This window comes from Arachis hypogaea, chromosome 3 (assembly GCF_003086295.3).
Source record: "Arachis hypogaea cultivar Tifrunner chromosome 3, arahy.Tifrunner.gnm2.J5K5, whole genome shotgun sequence".
NCBI lineage: Eukaryota > Viridiplantae > Streptophyta > Magnoliopsida > Fabales > Fabaceae > Arachis > Arachis hypogaea.
Window position 1 is genome coordinate 10765819 of NC_092038.1, and position 17703 is coordinate 10783521.

The 17703-nt window shown below is 31.6% G+C and overlaps 1 long non-coding RNA gene and 1 pseudogene across 1 annotated transcript; both read right to left on the bottom strand.

Moving 5' to 3' along the window:
- Window positions 1-1705: 1705 nt before the first annotated feature.
- Window positions 1706-3061, bottom strand: LOC112789459 (COP9 signalosome complex subunit 4-like; annotated as a pseudogene).
- A 12470-nt stretch (window positions 3062-15531) lies between these two features.
- LOC140182524 (uncharacterized) lies at window positions 15532-17290 on the bottom strand. The gene is made up of 2 exons (XR_011878265.1): window positions 17159-17290; window positions 15532-15891 (listed from the first exon to the last, which is right to left on the bottom strand). It is a non-coding gene; the product is annotated as an uncharacterized lncRNA (long non-coding RNA).
- Window positions 17291-17703: the final 413 nt, after the last annotated feature.

Here is a 17703-nt window from a genome sequence, read left to right on the forward strand (position 1 = left end):
ATTTGGCTAAGATAATGTGCTCCGCTAGTAACAAACATTGGATTTTCTACCTCTTTAGCTTACTTTGAACTCTTTTAAGTACATTCTAAGAATTCTCTCCAAATACACCTGATATAAATGGATTCACATTATACAATCAGCAAGGAAAGCCACAAATGATGGATATTTAACTTTGAACACCGCTCATCCTAATCAAAGTACGCAAACATTAATATAATAACATTTGATATTGTGAACAGAACTTTCACAATTGTACAGTCATTAATGAATAATGATTGAATCAAATACCTTGTACAATGTTGCAAGAAAATGTTAACATTGCGGTCCTGCAGCTGCCAATAATGTGCATGTAAGAGCAACAGATAAAGCTTGCTCAAGGGCTTCCTCATTGATCTTCCTACAATAAAGAATACACCAAGTGCATACGTAGAAAGACACAAGGATATCAATAAATTCAGACAAAAAAGACTGAATGCAACATACATACTCATCTCCTATTTGTCTTTTTCTCAATTTGAGACATATCATAATATCGCAAAGCTGCTTCCAAGAATTTCCTCTTCAAATCTGAGATCCTTGCATACCATACTGAGAGGTAAAAAAAATTGGAAAATAGAGAATCAGATCTATCAAGACTCAATGAATTCATGGATCATTAAGCTAAGTCATCTTTCACAGCCATAAGTTTTCAAACCTTATACTGCAAATTCAGTGCTGACTATTGCTAACCAAAAATGATGCTTTATTAATAAAAGCTTCAGCATGGACAGCATCATCATCCTGCCAAAAAAGGGTAGATTTTAATTGAAGACTTTGCTTTGCAAAAATAAATAAATGATTTTTCCATCAGTAACAAAGACAAAAAGTGTAGTTAGAAAGGACGAAACATCCCTATACTTACAGAAGTTAAAATAATAATGTTCATATATATGCAAAACATAGAACTGGAATTGCAATGGACAGTATATAACGCTAAAAATTATAGATAATATAGTATTGAATACTTGTGCTCTTCCATGTTTTGTTATGACTATCCTATATGGCATTTCTTTTTTAAAAAAGAAAAAATTGATAAAAGAAGGATATAACTAAGACAGAGAAAAATAATACAAGAGATCCTCCTAACAAGAGCCAAAACAAACAAAAGAAAAGAAAAAGTCAAACACGGTCTTAGAAAAAGAACCATCTAATAAGGATTTCCTTGCAAAAAATATAAAATCATAAAATTAGTCAGGAAGGAGTGTGTTTCTTATTTGGTGCTGAAACAGAAACACATTATTTCACACAAGCAAATAAACTTGGTGGCAAGAAATTTTCTAAGACCGCATTCCTGATGATTGACATAACAATGAACTACCATAGTAATAATTACGTTGTTGAATGCATATCCAAACAAGTGACTCTAGAAGCAAAAAGAGTGATTTTCCTCTTCTCCTTCCCACCATCTCAGGACAAGTTATACGATTGTTCAGAATAGCACAAAACAGTGAGTAAAAAATCCTCTTTATCCAGTAAGTATTTTTGGTTTGCAGAATTTACCCATCAAACAAGATACTTATGGAAAAAATTAAAAATGATTGCTAGCAAACAGGGGATTACAGAAGCATGTTTCCTGCAAGATAAAGCTTTCCATAAACAACAGTTATACACTACTATTAAGTAAGTAGGATACAATTTAAAGTCTCCTATTGCAGAATGCGTAAATTTAAACCTGCTCTTCAAAGGACACAACGCGAGGCTGAATCTGCGCAAGGGTGTAATGTGCAATTTCTTTCTTGGTCTCTGGCTGTAATCTTCCCAACTCGAGCAAAAGTTTGTAACAGCTGCCGCGACACTACTAATGGGACATCATCCAATGACACTACAAAACCAAAAACATCAAGATTATCAAGAGCTTGAAATTGAGGAAAGCAAATAAATCCCTAGATTAACAAAAGAAAAAAAGAAGTTATGGGGCAAGGAAAAGAAACTGAACTGTGGTCAATAAATCTCCTAGCCTGAACAATGTCACTGGAAGAAATAACAGCAGAAAGGATGTGCTTTTGTACTGCATTCCCCTCTGTCTTTTGCCTCTGGTCTGTAATGGCAGAAGCATTCCCAAAAGCACTCTCCATCACTGTTTCCTCATCATCAACAACAACTATCAAAATCTATAAAACCCTAAAACCAAACAAGTTAACAATAAAAATTAAGATTAGGAATATAAATGTTCCGTTTTTATTCAAAAGTTGTACATGCCATAGGGCATATCATCATTCATTAACCCATCAAATCAACCAAACACTGCAAATAAAAAATAAAAATAATAAAATAATAACAGTTCAGCAGAAGCATAAGGGAAAACAAAAACTTAAAGGAAGAATAGAAAAGAAGAGAAACGAAGTGAGATGAGTAATGGGAAGTGACGTTATCAATTTTATTTTTGATAGTGGTCGATAATGGCAGGGTTCAACTTTTTAGCTCTATATTTCGACCAATATGGAAACGGAATCCACCACTGTCAGGTCTCCACCCTCACTCTTCTTCTTCACTATATACTAAGGTAAAATTTCACCTTCAAGTTCAACTTATCAAATATCATAACTAAAATAAAATCAAATGCACATAACTTAAATTGATGATAAGAAAAAGGAAAAAGAGCAAAACAAGGCCTATTATAATTAATGATAAACCACACATTGCGCATGTTCATGGGAGTTTCTTGGATTGCACAGGAGGAATGGCATGAACACAACCAACAAAATTTGAAATAGAACAGCCAAAGCTGACATTCAAATACAACAGCCAACAAAACCACATAAAATTAGCAAACAACGTCACAACATTAAAATCAAATTTATGAAACAAAATAGAATTTTAGCATAAAATAAATTATGAAAGAGCAATGAATCTTACCAGGGACGAGGGAGAAGCGGCAGGAGAGGTGAGAGACGACGACGAAGAGTAGAAAGACGCCGGCGAAGAGGCAGCAGAGACGCGGGTGGCAGCACACGGAGTAGCGATGCAGGAGGAGAAATGGATAACGGAGGCGACGCCGGAGGCGAGATCTAAACGACGTCGTTTAAGCGTATAATTTTTTTTTTTCAAAAAATAAACATTGTTTTTTCTTCCTCTAATGCCAGTTCTTCTAGTGGGCTGGCTATACTGGGATGGCCCAATTTTTCATTAGACCATTTTAGCTACAGGCCAAAACCAGAAGTTAGTATTTAGCTTCCAGCCTTCATTTTTTCCAGACCAAAAACCGCCTTCCATTTTTCTTTTTTGGGGAAAACTTCTAGCCTGCCTTGACAAAAGACATAGGAAAATAAATGTTACCCAACCAATTATAAATTTATAACCATATGGATTTTATTCCCCGTGTGTATGCAGTAATAGGGTTCATATTAACGACAAATTAGCTTTTTTTTTTTACTTAAAAAAAAATAAACAAAAACTAAAAGAGAGAAAAAACAAGAAACTGCACAAGCGTGTTATTAAATTCCTTAATCAGTTGTTTTTCTTTTTGTCGCATAGACAAATCTTCCAGTACTTCAAGTCGCTTCTGAAGGAAATTAATTTGTTTCTCTAATTTGCATTTCCTAACGAAAATATTGCCGAACACTTTAGAATTAAACTCCAAAGAGTTCTTCTGCACTTCTGAAAGCTTGCCATGCATCTCTCTATAGCCAGCCTGCCATGACTGGTTTACAATATCTCTGTATTCTGGATGAGTTGCCCAAACCGCAATAAACCGAAAAGGTCTATTTTTTTTTCGATTGGGGACGACCTGCACAGCGCACTAGGATAGGACAATGATCAGACTGAAGCCTATTTAAAATTTCTGCGTAAGCCTCTGGAAAGAGAGATAGCCAGCCACTATTGATACAGACCCGGTCAAATTTTTTTGCCACCTCAACACCATTTTTAACCCTTCTGTACCAAAAAAACCGTCTTCTAATAGTCTTCAAGTCAAACAGATTACTATCCCCTAGAGATGCAGCAAGCCGGTCTGCATGACGACTCGAGAAGAGGCAACCCTTAGATTCATGAGAGAATAGTACTTCATTAAAATCACCAAGAACAATCCATGGCCCGCAGAAAGACGAAGAATGAGTAACAAGATAATCCCATAGCAGAACTCTGGTATTAAATTGAGGACTACCATAGATACCACTACACCTCCAAATCACATTATTTACCTGAACCTCAACTGTAACACACTGATCGAAAGCATCAACCCATTTGCAGTGAACACCATGCATTGCAGAAAGGAACCAGATACCCCCTTATGTCCTGACGCCTCCACTATACCAATAGGGTGATAACCAAGTCTTTCCCAGAACAGTTTCAAGTGTTGAAAAGGACAATGGATTTCAACCACAATAAAAATTACAGGTTTAAATTTCCTAATCAGCTCTTTACAATTCACCCGGGCTAACTTATTTGAAGCACCCCTAATATTCCAAGCTATTATATTTAAACTATCCATAATATAAAATATAAAATTATAAAACAAGGAAATCAAAGTGCTTCACCAACCTCAAACCGAGGCTTGCCCAGCAGAAGTGACTCACGTGACCTTCAGGTTTTCCGGATCTCCATGGAATATCTCCTTATTCCTGCCTACCGACGCAATAACAGACGGCAACGCGCCTTCCTTCTCCAATGGAACCGCCACGGTAACATCCTCCTTCACGGTTGCAGGAAGACATGACGATGCTTCCACCACCATTGTGAATATCATAAAAACTAATTTAAAGACAAATTAATCTCTGATAATATCCTAATTGCTCATGAGTGTATACATTATTTGAAGAAAAGAAAAGTGGACTCGAAAATGAAATGACGCTAAAATTAGATATGAGTAAGACATATGATAGAATAGAATGACATTTTTTTGTTTATATTAAAAAATTTTAGTTTTGACTCCCGGTGGATCATGTGGATTCGAGAATAAGTGACAATTGTTTCTTATTCTGTTATTGTAGAAGGACAACCCTATGGTTTCTTCAAACCAAATAGAGGTATTTGACAAGGAGAGCCTCTATCTCGCTATCTTTTTCTTTTCTGTGCAGAAGATATCTCCTTCTTGTTACACAAGACAGAACAAAACAGACTAATTCATGATCTTCAGATACATAGATGATATCCCAAGGTCAACCACCTCCTTTTTGCTGATGATTCTATTTTATTATGTAAGACTAATCCTGAAGCATGTTCAAACATCCTACATTTAATGAATTCTTATGAAGCATCAGTGACCAGAGGGTAAATCTTAATAAACCTGCTGTATTCTTTAGCCACAACACTCTCTCCACTACTCGTACACTACTGACTAACTCTATGAATATTAATCATGTTGGGGCCCAAGATAGATACTTTGGTTAGCCTTCTACAGTCTCTAAATTGAAAATGGCTTCTTTTAGTATGAACAAATAGAAGGTTCAGAAAAGAATCCAATGGTAGAAGCACAATCTCCTATCGTCGGGTGGTAGACATGTATTGCTTAAAGTAGTGGGAGAAGCTATTCCTATTTATACATTGTCTTGTTCAAGTTGTCTGATGGTTTAATTTCGGAAATTCACTCTCTACTTTCTCAGTTCTGGTGGGGACAAAAAGGTTATGAAAGGCGGATGGTTTGGATTAGCTGGGACACTATGACTCGCCCATGAAGAGAAGGAGGCCTTGGATTTAAAGATCTCAAAATCCAAAATATGGCACTTTTAGGCAAACAGTTTTGGCGACTCGTAACACATTCTACTTCCCTATTTTCCAAAATCCTAAAAGGTAAATACTTTAGCAATGATAATGCTATAACTGCAGAAATTGGAGTCTTACCTTCTTGGGAATGGAGGAGCATACTGGAAGGACAAAAGATTATTGAAAAATGTCTTAACTAGGCTGTGGGTACTGGAGAGAATATCTGAACCTTTGAGGATCCTTGGTTGTCTCTTCTATATCCTTTAATGATTTCTGACATGTCAAACAGACAGACTATTTCTGAGTTGGTTCCAAGGATTAAAGACCTAATTAATGAAAACAGGAATTGGAATTAGAATCTCATTCAAGAATTATTTTTTCAAGACGTTACAAACAGGATTTTGTCAGTTAAATTCAGCATAATAGGGACAAATTGCAATGGGATTTGAACAAATCCAAGCAATATGATACATCATCAAGTTACAGAATTGGCTATTTATTTCACCATCCACCTCTAAAGTTTTGTCCTAATTATATGCAGCAGAAAAAGCTGTGGATTGATCTATAGAAGTTGAACTTGTCTCACAAAATTAAGCTATTTACCTGGAAAGCTCTGCATGGTCGACTTCTGGTGCTTGCTTAGATTCACCACCGCATCCCATCCATATCGCCAATATGCCCCTGCTATCATGAAGCAATATAAACAATCACTCATTGATTGATCAATTTCTCAAGAATAAAAAAGTATGGTCTTAGAGTTATCTTCGTGACTGTCTTTCCCCTCAGAGCCCTAACAACTTTTGGACATGTGGACTGCATCAACATAGATGTTTAACCCGTTGAAGAATGATGATCGTAATCCTCAATTGCTTGCCATAATTTACTGAAAATGCTGGAAAGCTCGCAACCAGTTAATTTTTGAAGGTTATACTTCAATGACGTCTGCCATTCTAGCAAACTCTGTCAAGTTGCTCTGTGAAATCCAAAGAACTCCCAGTTTAGATCGTCATCTCCATGAGACAATCTTTTAGTTTCATTCAATTTGATTTATCATTCTTTCTTCTTTAAGATTTTTTTCGTTTTTCGACCATGTACCGTTGGATGAATACCTTCAGTGTATTGTTTTGGGAAATCTCCACCTTTTATTATGTTGTCCTACTTTTGGACATCTTCGTATTTCATTTTTCAATAATTAATAAAATATAACCTACTATCTTTGAAAAAAAATTAAATGAGTCAAGTGATCATTTTTCTTATTTATTTAAATAAATATCGAATTATTTGAGCCTTGTCTTATATATGCCTTAATCTATTGACATTTTTTTTAATCAAGTGGGGAGCCAAAAGCCCAAGAAACAACAAACAGTCACACTAGAATAATCCTAGAAAATTTAACACCCATTCTATCAGTAAGGAGATGAAGATGTAGCAAGGAAGGAGGATGCTTGAAGCAGTGATAGCCAACCTCTTACTCTTGACCGTGCTTAGCAAGTACATCCGCACAAAAGTTGACTTCTTTGAAGATGTGCTTAACCTTAACCTTGTTCAATTTTACCATAAGCTCTTTGATTGTTTTGATGAGGGTGGAGCTACTATGTCTATTATTCATCGCCTTCTTTTGGAGCAGTAAAAGAGCACATTTCGAGTCTGATTCTATCACCAAATCTTGGATCCCCATTTTGGTTGCAGGCTTCACCCAACATAAAAAGTCCCAAATTTTTGTTATTGTATGTGATAGTGCACACACCTATATTCATGCTGAAACCCGTGACGGTGTCACCATACTAATCTCGAATAATTTCGCCACATGCTCCTCGATTCCCTAGCTGAATGACTGATCCATCTACATTGAGTTTAAACTAGCCTAGTTCTGGTGGCTCCCAGCCAACTAAAACTTTTCTGGTACGTTTTAGCCTTCTTGTACTCTTTTTTGTAATAGTGAGCACAAAGTTGTAGTTCTCAGCAAGGTTAGTAATCAAGTGTTGAAGTTGATTGTTTTGCACGTTCTCATTCTTGAGAATGAAATTATTTCTATATTTTCAGGCAATATCGCAAGTGGTAATGAAAATAATGGGCCTTGGAGTCCCATTTTGTTTGTGGGAGACCAGAAACAGGTTCAATTTTACCCGATCCTGGAAAGATTATTAGAAAATGTCTCCTATGTATCAATGTTTACGATGCTAGTCCACATTGGCCAGATGTAGTGACAGTCTCAGAGGGTGTGGAGCAACGTCTCTTCTTCACCATGATATCTGGCCATCTACTATAAATTCTCTTCATCTTCTATTGCTATTTGTAAGCAAAGCTTCATGTGATAGGAACCAGTTAAAAGTTCTTAGTCATTAAAAAATTTTAATTTTCCAGAACTTTTTATAGAAATTATTGCTTCTTGTATTGTCTCTGAAATATGCATCATAAGCAGACTTATAGAGAATTCCTCACTTGTTGTTGGGTACCATCCTAATGTGTCTTTTCTTATAGTAGGATTGGGAGTCTTGAGAATGTGTAAATGATCCATGACTTCTTTAGGGAACATTTGAGCAATAGCGTCCAAGTCCCAACTTCCCTCAGAGTTAACATACACACTGACCGCTTCTTTGAGATTTTCTTCATCTATGCTAACAAGAGCTAAGTCCCAAAGTTTAGGAATTTCTAGAACCCAATGATCTTTCTATAAGAGGGCTTTTTTACCATCATCGATTCACCAGATTAGATTCTCTTTAAACTTTTCCTAGACCTTTGAAATACTATTCCAAGTATTAGAATTGCATGCTTTCTTGCGAACATTTGTGATGTTATTATCTTCATATCCATATTTGGCGCGCATAATCTTTACCCACAAAGCGTCTTTATTGTGAACTAAACCCTAAGCAAGTTTTATAAGGAATAGCTAATTCGTTTTATGTGCGATTCGAAGACTAAATCTCCATTTTGGTCCCTGAGATTCATCTAATCACTTATTTTGGTTCTCGAAATTCAAAATTACCTATACTGGTCCTCCAGATTCAAGTTTGGGCACCAATATGGTCCCTCGACTCTTTTCGGTGATGATTAGGCAAATGGAGTGCTGAGATGACACCCTTCCTGTCACGTTGGACACTGTAACGGCTAGTTAATGTGGCGAGGGTTGTATTTGTATCCAATTTAGTCCCCCCTTATTAAAACTTTGTCATTAACTCAGATAAATAATAAGATAATTAGGGTTTCAGGGACTAAATTTGATATAAATACAACTCTCGTCATGTCAGCTAGCCGTTATAGCGTCCAACATGACAGGAAGGGTGTCATCTCAGCACTCTATTTGTCTAATAATCATCGGAAAGAGTCGAGGGACCATATTGGTGCCCAAACTTGAATCTGGAGGACCAGTATAGGTAATTTTGAATTTCGGGAACCAAAATGAATAATCGCATGAATTTCAGAGACTAAAATGAGAATTTAGTCGCGATTCGAATACCCAATCCTAACTCAGAAGGTGGATTTTCCTCTCTTCTTCACTGCTACCCTAGAAAAAATCATGACAAAATTTATCTATCTTATTGCAAGTAGTCACCGAAAGTTTCATTGTCTAGATACAATAACTAGGGATAGTGGTAAGCACTAACTGGACCAAGGTGCATCTTTCCGCCAAAAAAAGGGTCTTCTTGTTTCAACTTGTGAGTTTCGCCTGCATCCTATCTAGGGGTGCACAGATCCGGCCCGGCCCGAAGGTTCGGCCCGGTCCCGAACACTTTAGGATATAATTTGGTGTAATTTCATCAGGTTTAGGGTCGGGTAAGGGTCTCAAAAATAGACCCGGTCATTATTTCAGGTCGGGTCCGAGTCATAGCTCGGGTCACCCGAAGTCGGTCCGGTGGCCCGGTCATCATACACAATTAATATTTTGTGTTATTAGTGATGTATCATGACTATTCTTATGTGTAATTTAAGTATTGTAAACCTTAATATTTTGTGTTATTAGTCATTATAAGATTATAAGTTAATGTTTTATGTTTAAAATGCATAAGACTTTAGACTAATGCATAATATTGTGTTATTTGTATTTATTTAAATATTTTGTATTATTAGACAATATTAGTATTGATTGTGGTTTTGCTTTAGTATTGATTGTGGTTATGCTTTAATTTTAAAGAAGGGTTGGTTCTTGTTATATTTTTCTAAGTGAATTTTACCTTGTTAAATAATGGTTGGAGTCTTGGAAATTTGGATATTTTTACATGCTAGCTTACAAGAAGGTATCAACATAATATAATGTTAACGACCCGATTTTTATCCGGTTTTCACCCGATATAATTGTGACCCGAAAGTGTATTGGTTTTATGGGGTTTAAGATCGAGTTCGAATTTAATAAATAGACCCAATGTATATTTCAAATCGGATCTAGGTCCCATCAAACCCAACTTTATCCGACCTATGTGCACCCCTAATCCTATCTATAATAATAAACTGGAAGTGTTGTTGGTTGCACTTCCCCTCTCGTGAATAAAGGAAACACCTAAGTATCTTCTTAGGTTAGCCATAAGAGGTACTTCTTAGAAAAGTAAATGATATTGCTTTTTATTTTTGTCGTATCTAAATGGTAATATTTTTTTTTAATTAGAAATAAAACTCAAATTTAAGACTTTTAGGTAAAAATAAAAAAATTATGTCATTTAAATTATAACTCGTTGGTATGATAATATCTTTGTTTATTTTATTATAAGTTGAATAAGTAATACTATAACCTAACATAATTAATTAAATTATTTATGATAGAATAAAAATGAATATTATCACTTCTATTTCGATAATATTATTTTTTTATAAATTTATGCATACATACAACCCAATATATAATTATATATATATATATATATATATATATATATATATATATATATATATATATAAAATAAAGAGACATTATTAAAATTGAGAGTAGAATTATAATTTTTTAATAGAATATGACAATATACTTATATATTAATATTCAAATATAAGATTTTATAATAATTTTTTATATATAATTTTAATAGAGATTATAAACTATAATTGATAATAATATGTAATTAATAGTTTATAATATATATTATTTTATTTATATAAACTTATAAATTATATTCATAATATTTAAGTCCATTTATTTTTAAGATTTTATTGAGCTGAATAATTTAATTTTTACAAATAGTTTTGATTGTTTTCAAATTAAATTGTGAGACGAACTTAATTTTCTTGGGTCAAATTTAAATTTGATACGATTAAGTGTTAGTTTGGATTGGTCTTTTTAGTAAATTTTTTTTTAAATAAAATATTTTTATTTAATTTAAGAATTAGTTTGAATTGCCTTTTTAAAAAATATACTTATTTTTTTTATCTTTTTTAAAAATATTTTTAATTAAAAAACTATTTCATATTTGAATAGATCTTTTAAAAAAGAATTAAATATAAAAAGTACTTTTAATTTTATTTGGATAAAATAAAAAAAATAAACATAAAATTTATTACTAGCATGTTTCAACTCCTATTACATGCTATTAACATGTTTCAGCTCCTAATACATGCCACTAATATATTAAAATATAAAGCACTAGTCTAATATCTCTATATAGCTACTATATCCATTTGCTTAGTTTAAATTAACTTATAAAGTACTAATGACGCATACGTTGCGGTAACTCACTTGTGACTCATTTCTGATGTGATTTCTTAATTCTTCTATCATTTTTACCTGTTTGAGTTAGTTCTTCCCATATAATTCTATCATTATGGTCACTAGTATTATCATCACTATCATCTTCTCTTTTAATGTTTTTTTTCTTTAAGATATCTTTAAATTGCTCAAGAATATTAATATCATTTGAGTTTATTTTTCTTATATAAATATACAGAGTAAAACAAGTCCATATGATATAAAATTGAGTCTTAAATTTAAAATTAGTCATATTTAATAAAATCTTCTATCTTACTGCAAACTCCAAAAATTTGTTCAATAACACTTAAATGAGAGTAGTTAAAAATCTTATCACATAATCTAAATGATAGTATTTAAAAACATTTTGTGATCCAAATAATGTCCTAAATTCAGAAAGATGATATTTTATATTTTTATAAGATCCTAAGAATCTTTTAAATATAAGACATTATAATCAACTAAATTTAAATTAATTTAAGATTTAATTATTTTATTAGTCTCTATAATTTCGTAAAATTTTTAATTAGATTCTTATAATTTTTTTTTAATTGGGTCTTGTACTAATTTTTTTTTTCAATTAAGTCCCTTTTAGTAGTAATTAGCTTAATTTTATAGGAATCTAACTAAAAAAATTTAGTGCAGCGACCCAAATAAAAGAAAAAAAGGATGTAGGGACCCAATTAAAAAAAAATTTAGTGCAAGGTCTCAATTAAAAGGAAAAAAAGTAGAAGGACCTAATTAAAAATTTTGCAAACCTATAATAGAGTAATTAATCCTTAATTTAATAATATATATATATATATATATATATATATATATATACTAGTATTTTTACCCGTAATAACATTATGGAAGTATAATTTTTTAAAATTACGATCCATTTTGTTCTGATAGTATAGATTATACATGGCACAAAAGATTTATAAAAGTAAACTATTTTGACAAAAAAAATTGTAGGTTAACAAAAGTCTCTGGTTAAGAAGACCAATGTATCTGTAGATAAAAAGTCAAATAATAAGATTTTTAGTTATTATTTTTATATGAAAAATTCTAATTTTTTATTAATAATTAATTTTAACATTTGTTATCTAAAATTTAAAACAATTTAACGTGTATACTTTTACATTTAATTAGGAGTTAACTGTCTGTTGCACAAATAGAAATAATTAATTTTTATACTTGCTATTTAAAAATAATATTTTTTTCTCTGTGTATATAAAAATATAATTAGATATTAGCATAAAAAATTATACGAACAGTTATAAAATCAACTCAAAATTATTTTTTTAAAACAATTGAATCTTGATTCTTACTTTTAATTATAATATTAGTATTCTCTCCAAATTATATGTAATAAATATTTAAAAGAAGAGAAATTTAAATATAAATTAGAAAGATAAGCGGTGAAAATTTAAAACTAAATAAAAAACTAAAAAACTATGTATATAATAACAATAATAATAATAATAATATTTTTTATTTAAACTATATTATTTTGTTAATTTTGTTTTCTGTATGAGAGAAAAGAGAGAGAAATATAAAGATGAAGAATGAGAGTGACCGTGAGAGTTTGTTAATTTTGGAAGAAAATTTTTTATTTTAATTGTAAAAAAATATCGAATGACATATTTTGATTTGTCAAATTACTAATATAAAATATAAATTATATATAGAGTAAAAATAGTAGAGATAAATAGAAAAATGGAGATAGATAGGTGAGAGAATTTAGGAAGAGAGTTTATTAATTTTGAAAAAAATTTCTCTCAATTTTAATAAGAGAGTGTCATATGACACATTTGATTATTAAATTAGATAGTAATATATGATACATAATATAGGTATATTTCAATTTTAATTTTAATTTTAATGCAATTAAAGAATGCCATGTTGCACGTTTTGATTATCAAATTAGTAATTAGTCATTGATATTGATAATGATATATAAAATAGATAGAGTGGTTGAAGGAATGAGAGAAATAGAAAAAAGAAAAGGGAGGAAGAGAGAACTCTTTAATTTTGGAGGGAAAGATTTGATTTCAATTGCAATAAGAGAGTAACATGTAGCACATTTTGGTTGCAAAATTAATAAGGAAGAGGGAAAAATTCTTTAATTTTAGAAGAAAATATTTAATTTCAATTACAATGAGAGAGTAACATGTGGTACATTTGGTTGTAAAATTAGTAAGAAGAAGATGAAAATTCCTTAATTTTAGAGAAAAAATTTAATTACAATTACAATAAAAAAGTGACATGTAATATATTTTAATTATAAAATTAGAAATATATATATATATTATAATTAATTTAAAATGTAACCAAAATTAATAATAAAATGTAATAACTAATAAGATATAATAACTGTAAGATTGACTTTTAGTTTGATGTTATATTAACCATGGTTTAAGTGATTCATTTGGCTTTTGCAAAAACTATATATATTCACGTTTTGCACCATGAAATCTAAAGATGGCAGCACTAATTAGTTTTGGTTTTATGCAAACACTGTTTCTTTCTAAATAGTCGACCTAAACAAGGCCTAAACAAAATCTAAAGATATAGGAAACATTTTAAGTACATCGGAGAGCACCCGTGCATCAGTTATTTTAATCGTTGATTTTAATTAATATATATTATATATATTTTTTATAATTCAGATCAACGGTTAAAATAATTAGTACATCGATATTTTCGGTGCACTTAAAATGTTTCCAAATATATATATATATATATATATATATATATATATATATATATATAAACTGCATGCGATTAAATATGAATATTTAATTTAAATTGAATAGAATAATCAAGATGATATATATGTAAATCAAAAGACGTTATAAAAAATTTAATTTTTTTTTTATTAATTATGAATATATATATATAATTTTTTATATTAAACTATACTAAATATTTACTATCTTAAAAAGTATAATTTACTATGTTAATAAATTAGAATATATAATTTTATATATATACGAGTACTTTTGGAATACTATATTTATACTTAAATTATAAAAATATTATTAATATAATATTTTTATATATATTTAAATTATACAACTTGTCAGTATTTAATGCGTGGAATCTTTTTATGCTAAAAAAATATGTTTTGCACATAATCACTGAAACAGGACTTTTAGATATATATTAATATAATCCTTCTTTCTTCATTTCTCTCGTCATACTCTAATGACCGCACTGTCGTAAATATAACAAGAACTGCTACTGCGATTGCACATACCAACAACACTTCTCTCCCGATTTATGGCACTGCCAAGAAGCAATATCAATTGCTCACGAAAATTTTTAACGCTGCTTGCATCCTAAAGTTCTTGATGCGGGAAGAATTACATGAAGGATCTACAGAAGAGGCTCTTCTTTGGAACCCTAGAATGTGAAAAAAAAATCCAGTTACGGAACTGCATTCCATCTACTTTGACATAAAAAGACAGAACTTTATTCCGAAAGAAGAGTTTTGCCATTGTCGGAAAGAAGAAGCGAGGGAGACTGATGAAAAAGGCGCAATGGTTTTAGACAAACAGAGGCATAGAGGACAATTTATTTGATATCATGTAAAAAATTTAATTTGTTTTTCTATTAGTCATGAATATATATATATATATACAACTTTTGATATTAAACTATATCAAATATTTTCTATCTTAAAAAACATCATTTATAATATTAACAAATTAGTATGCATAATTTTCTATTATAATAAAAATATATATGAGAGTACTTTTGGAGTACCGTATTTATATTTAAATTATATAATAATATTTTTTATGTATATCTAAATTATCTATTAATAGACGTAAAATTAATGAAAAGCAATTTTAAAATGTATTTTGTCCTAAATTAAAATGAAGATAAATGTAAAAAATATGAAGAGAATATATAAATGTAAATGTAGAAGAAAATCAGGATATGAAGTTTAATATTTAAAAAAAAAAGATTTAAAGAGAAATTGAAGATTTAAAAAAAAATTTAGAATTAAAGATATAAATTATAATTGTAACACCCTACCACACTAAGCTTTATGCTTAAGTCATAAAACAGAGGTGGTATGGTATTACGACCTCTAAAATAAAATGAGTACACATAATAGCAAAAGAATTATAATATGCTAGAAGCCTTGAAGAATAGAGGAAATAAAAAAAAAACCGCGAATATAAAAGCGCAACGCTCGAGAAATGAGTTAACTTGCGTGCTAAGAAAGTTACAGCTGTCAAGCGTAAAGTAACCCAAAACAGGAATAGAGAGTCAAAGATACAAAACAACGAGCTCCTGACTCAGCTTGCGAAGTCAAGACTGGCCGGAGAATATACACACATATATACATATATATACATATCCAAAACCCAAATGTACATAAACAAAATCCTGCCTCTCTATACACCTCTAGGAGGATAAAAAAGAATAAGTTATGTGGAGAGAAAGCTAAGTACATATATATACAGCATAGCATAACAAAATAACCCAGTAATCACTCCACTTCAAGAGTCCAGACGCCTAACGAGATGCCTCTCGACCTGCATCTGAAAAACAATAACATAGTATGGAATGAGAACCGGAGGTTCTCAGTATGATAAAGGTGCCACACACATAATATATAAGGTCCTGTGAATGCCAAAGGCAATCTTAGAACGCCGACGCTCAGATTATAGAGCTTAAAGTATTAAACAGAAGCCATAAAAGGTGGTTTTCTATGAGCATCTATACCTAACTTAACTTAATCTTAATTCTAAATCTCATACTGTCATTCCTCTATACCTCCAACTCCATCATGCATTTTCACAGACAAATAGACAGATAAAGGCAAGCACAAGAAGGTTACAAATACTGCAGGTAACAAATACACATTTAACATGGCAAGAACATGTAGACACACCCAATTAAAGCACAAGCAAGTAATTCAAGTAATATGCATATGATGCATGCCTGTCCTATGGCTGATGAGGCTCATCTGTCGGTTATCCAGCCAACCCGACAAGTCTGAATTGCACTTAGACTGTCCCCCGACGTGCATCCCCAAGAGTCTATGCATAGCTTTATCTCAAATAATCAATATTGCTCAATGGGGGTAACATACCCGGGAATTTATATAGTGCCTGGTCACACTTATGTCGTAGGGTCAACAGAGTATCGAGTATTCAACCTGGTACATGTGGTGGCAAGCCACGACACTTGATCCAGAGAATCTCGTATCTCAGATTATTCAAATCCATAAGCCATATAAATAATTCAATTATAATTTATCAACATCCACATCATTCTCAATCGCATCTCATTCATCATTATACGTCAATTATGTTCAATCCTTATCCTTCATTGTCACACCTCCCATTCCGTCCATCAATAGTTCCTATTCAAAACATAGTTCATTCTTTTCTAAATGAATCAAACTTAAAACATGCTCATTTTCTTAGTAACTCTAAATCAAACCATATAACTTTTGAATCTAAATCTTTTTAAATAATCATATAAACAAAATCTCTAATTTTTATAAAATTTCGGCAGCATCTCCTCTAAAACTCGGACTTTGCCACCCTTTTCGGGTCCAAACCTGCTTTCTGTTCAATCCAACATACCCTTCCTTATCATCATAACAATCACCACAATAATTATACCTCAAAATCAATAATTCACTAAATCACCGATTAATCCTCAAGCACCAAACCAACCATATTCATCAACAGGATACTAAATATTAAATATACACATGCAATCCAACTTATCCTATGGTCATCTAGCCTAAGTTTTCACAGAACATTATATATTAAATGCAAGAAACCTAAACCATACCTTAGCCGATTCCCAAGTATTATTCCAAGACAATTTTCCTAAAAGAACACAGCCCTCAAAACCTCAACTAATCTGCTTTCTCCAAGTTCCAGTATTCACAATTTCAAGCTCCAATTATTTATTCACAACCTAATACACATTCATAACACATATATATCCAATTTAATACTCAAATCTCAAATTCAATGAAATTAAAATAAAATTATCGTATCCTCACCTTACCCAAGCTTCACATAAGCAAGAGTAAACGTTTTTCTCAAACTAATTGGATCCTAAAACATCAGAAATCAAAGAAATTTAATACCCCTTCTCAAAACTCGAAAATTGGGAAAATAAGAGGCTGAAGTGAAATAGCAAGTTACCTATGAAATTGTTCTTGTAAAAATGTAGAGCTCAACGCGGTGAACGTGTGACCGCAAACGGTGCGGCGATTGGAGCTCGGACGGAGAAGTTACGGGAGTTGGAAATTAACGTAAGGGTTACGGGATATTTCTCGTTTCTCTTCTCCCTGGAAGCTGAAAGCTTCGTTGCTGCAGTAACGAGGG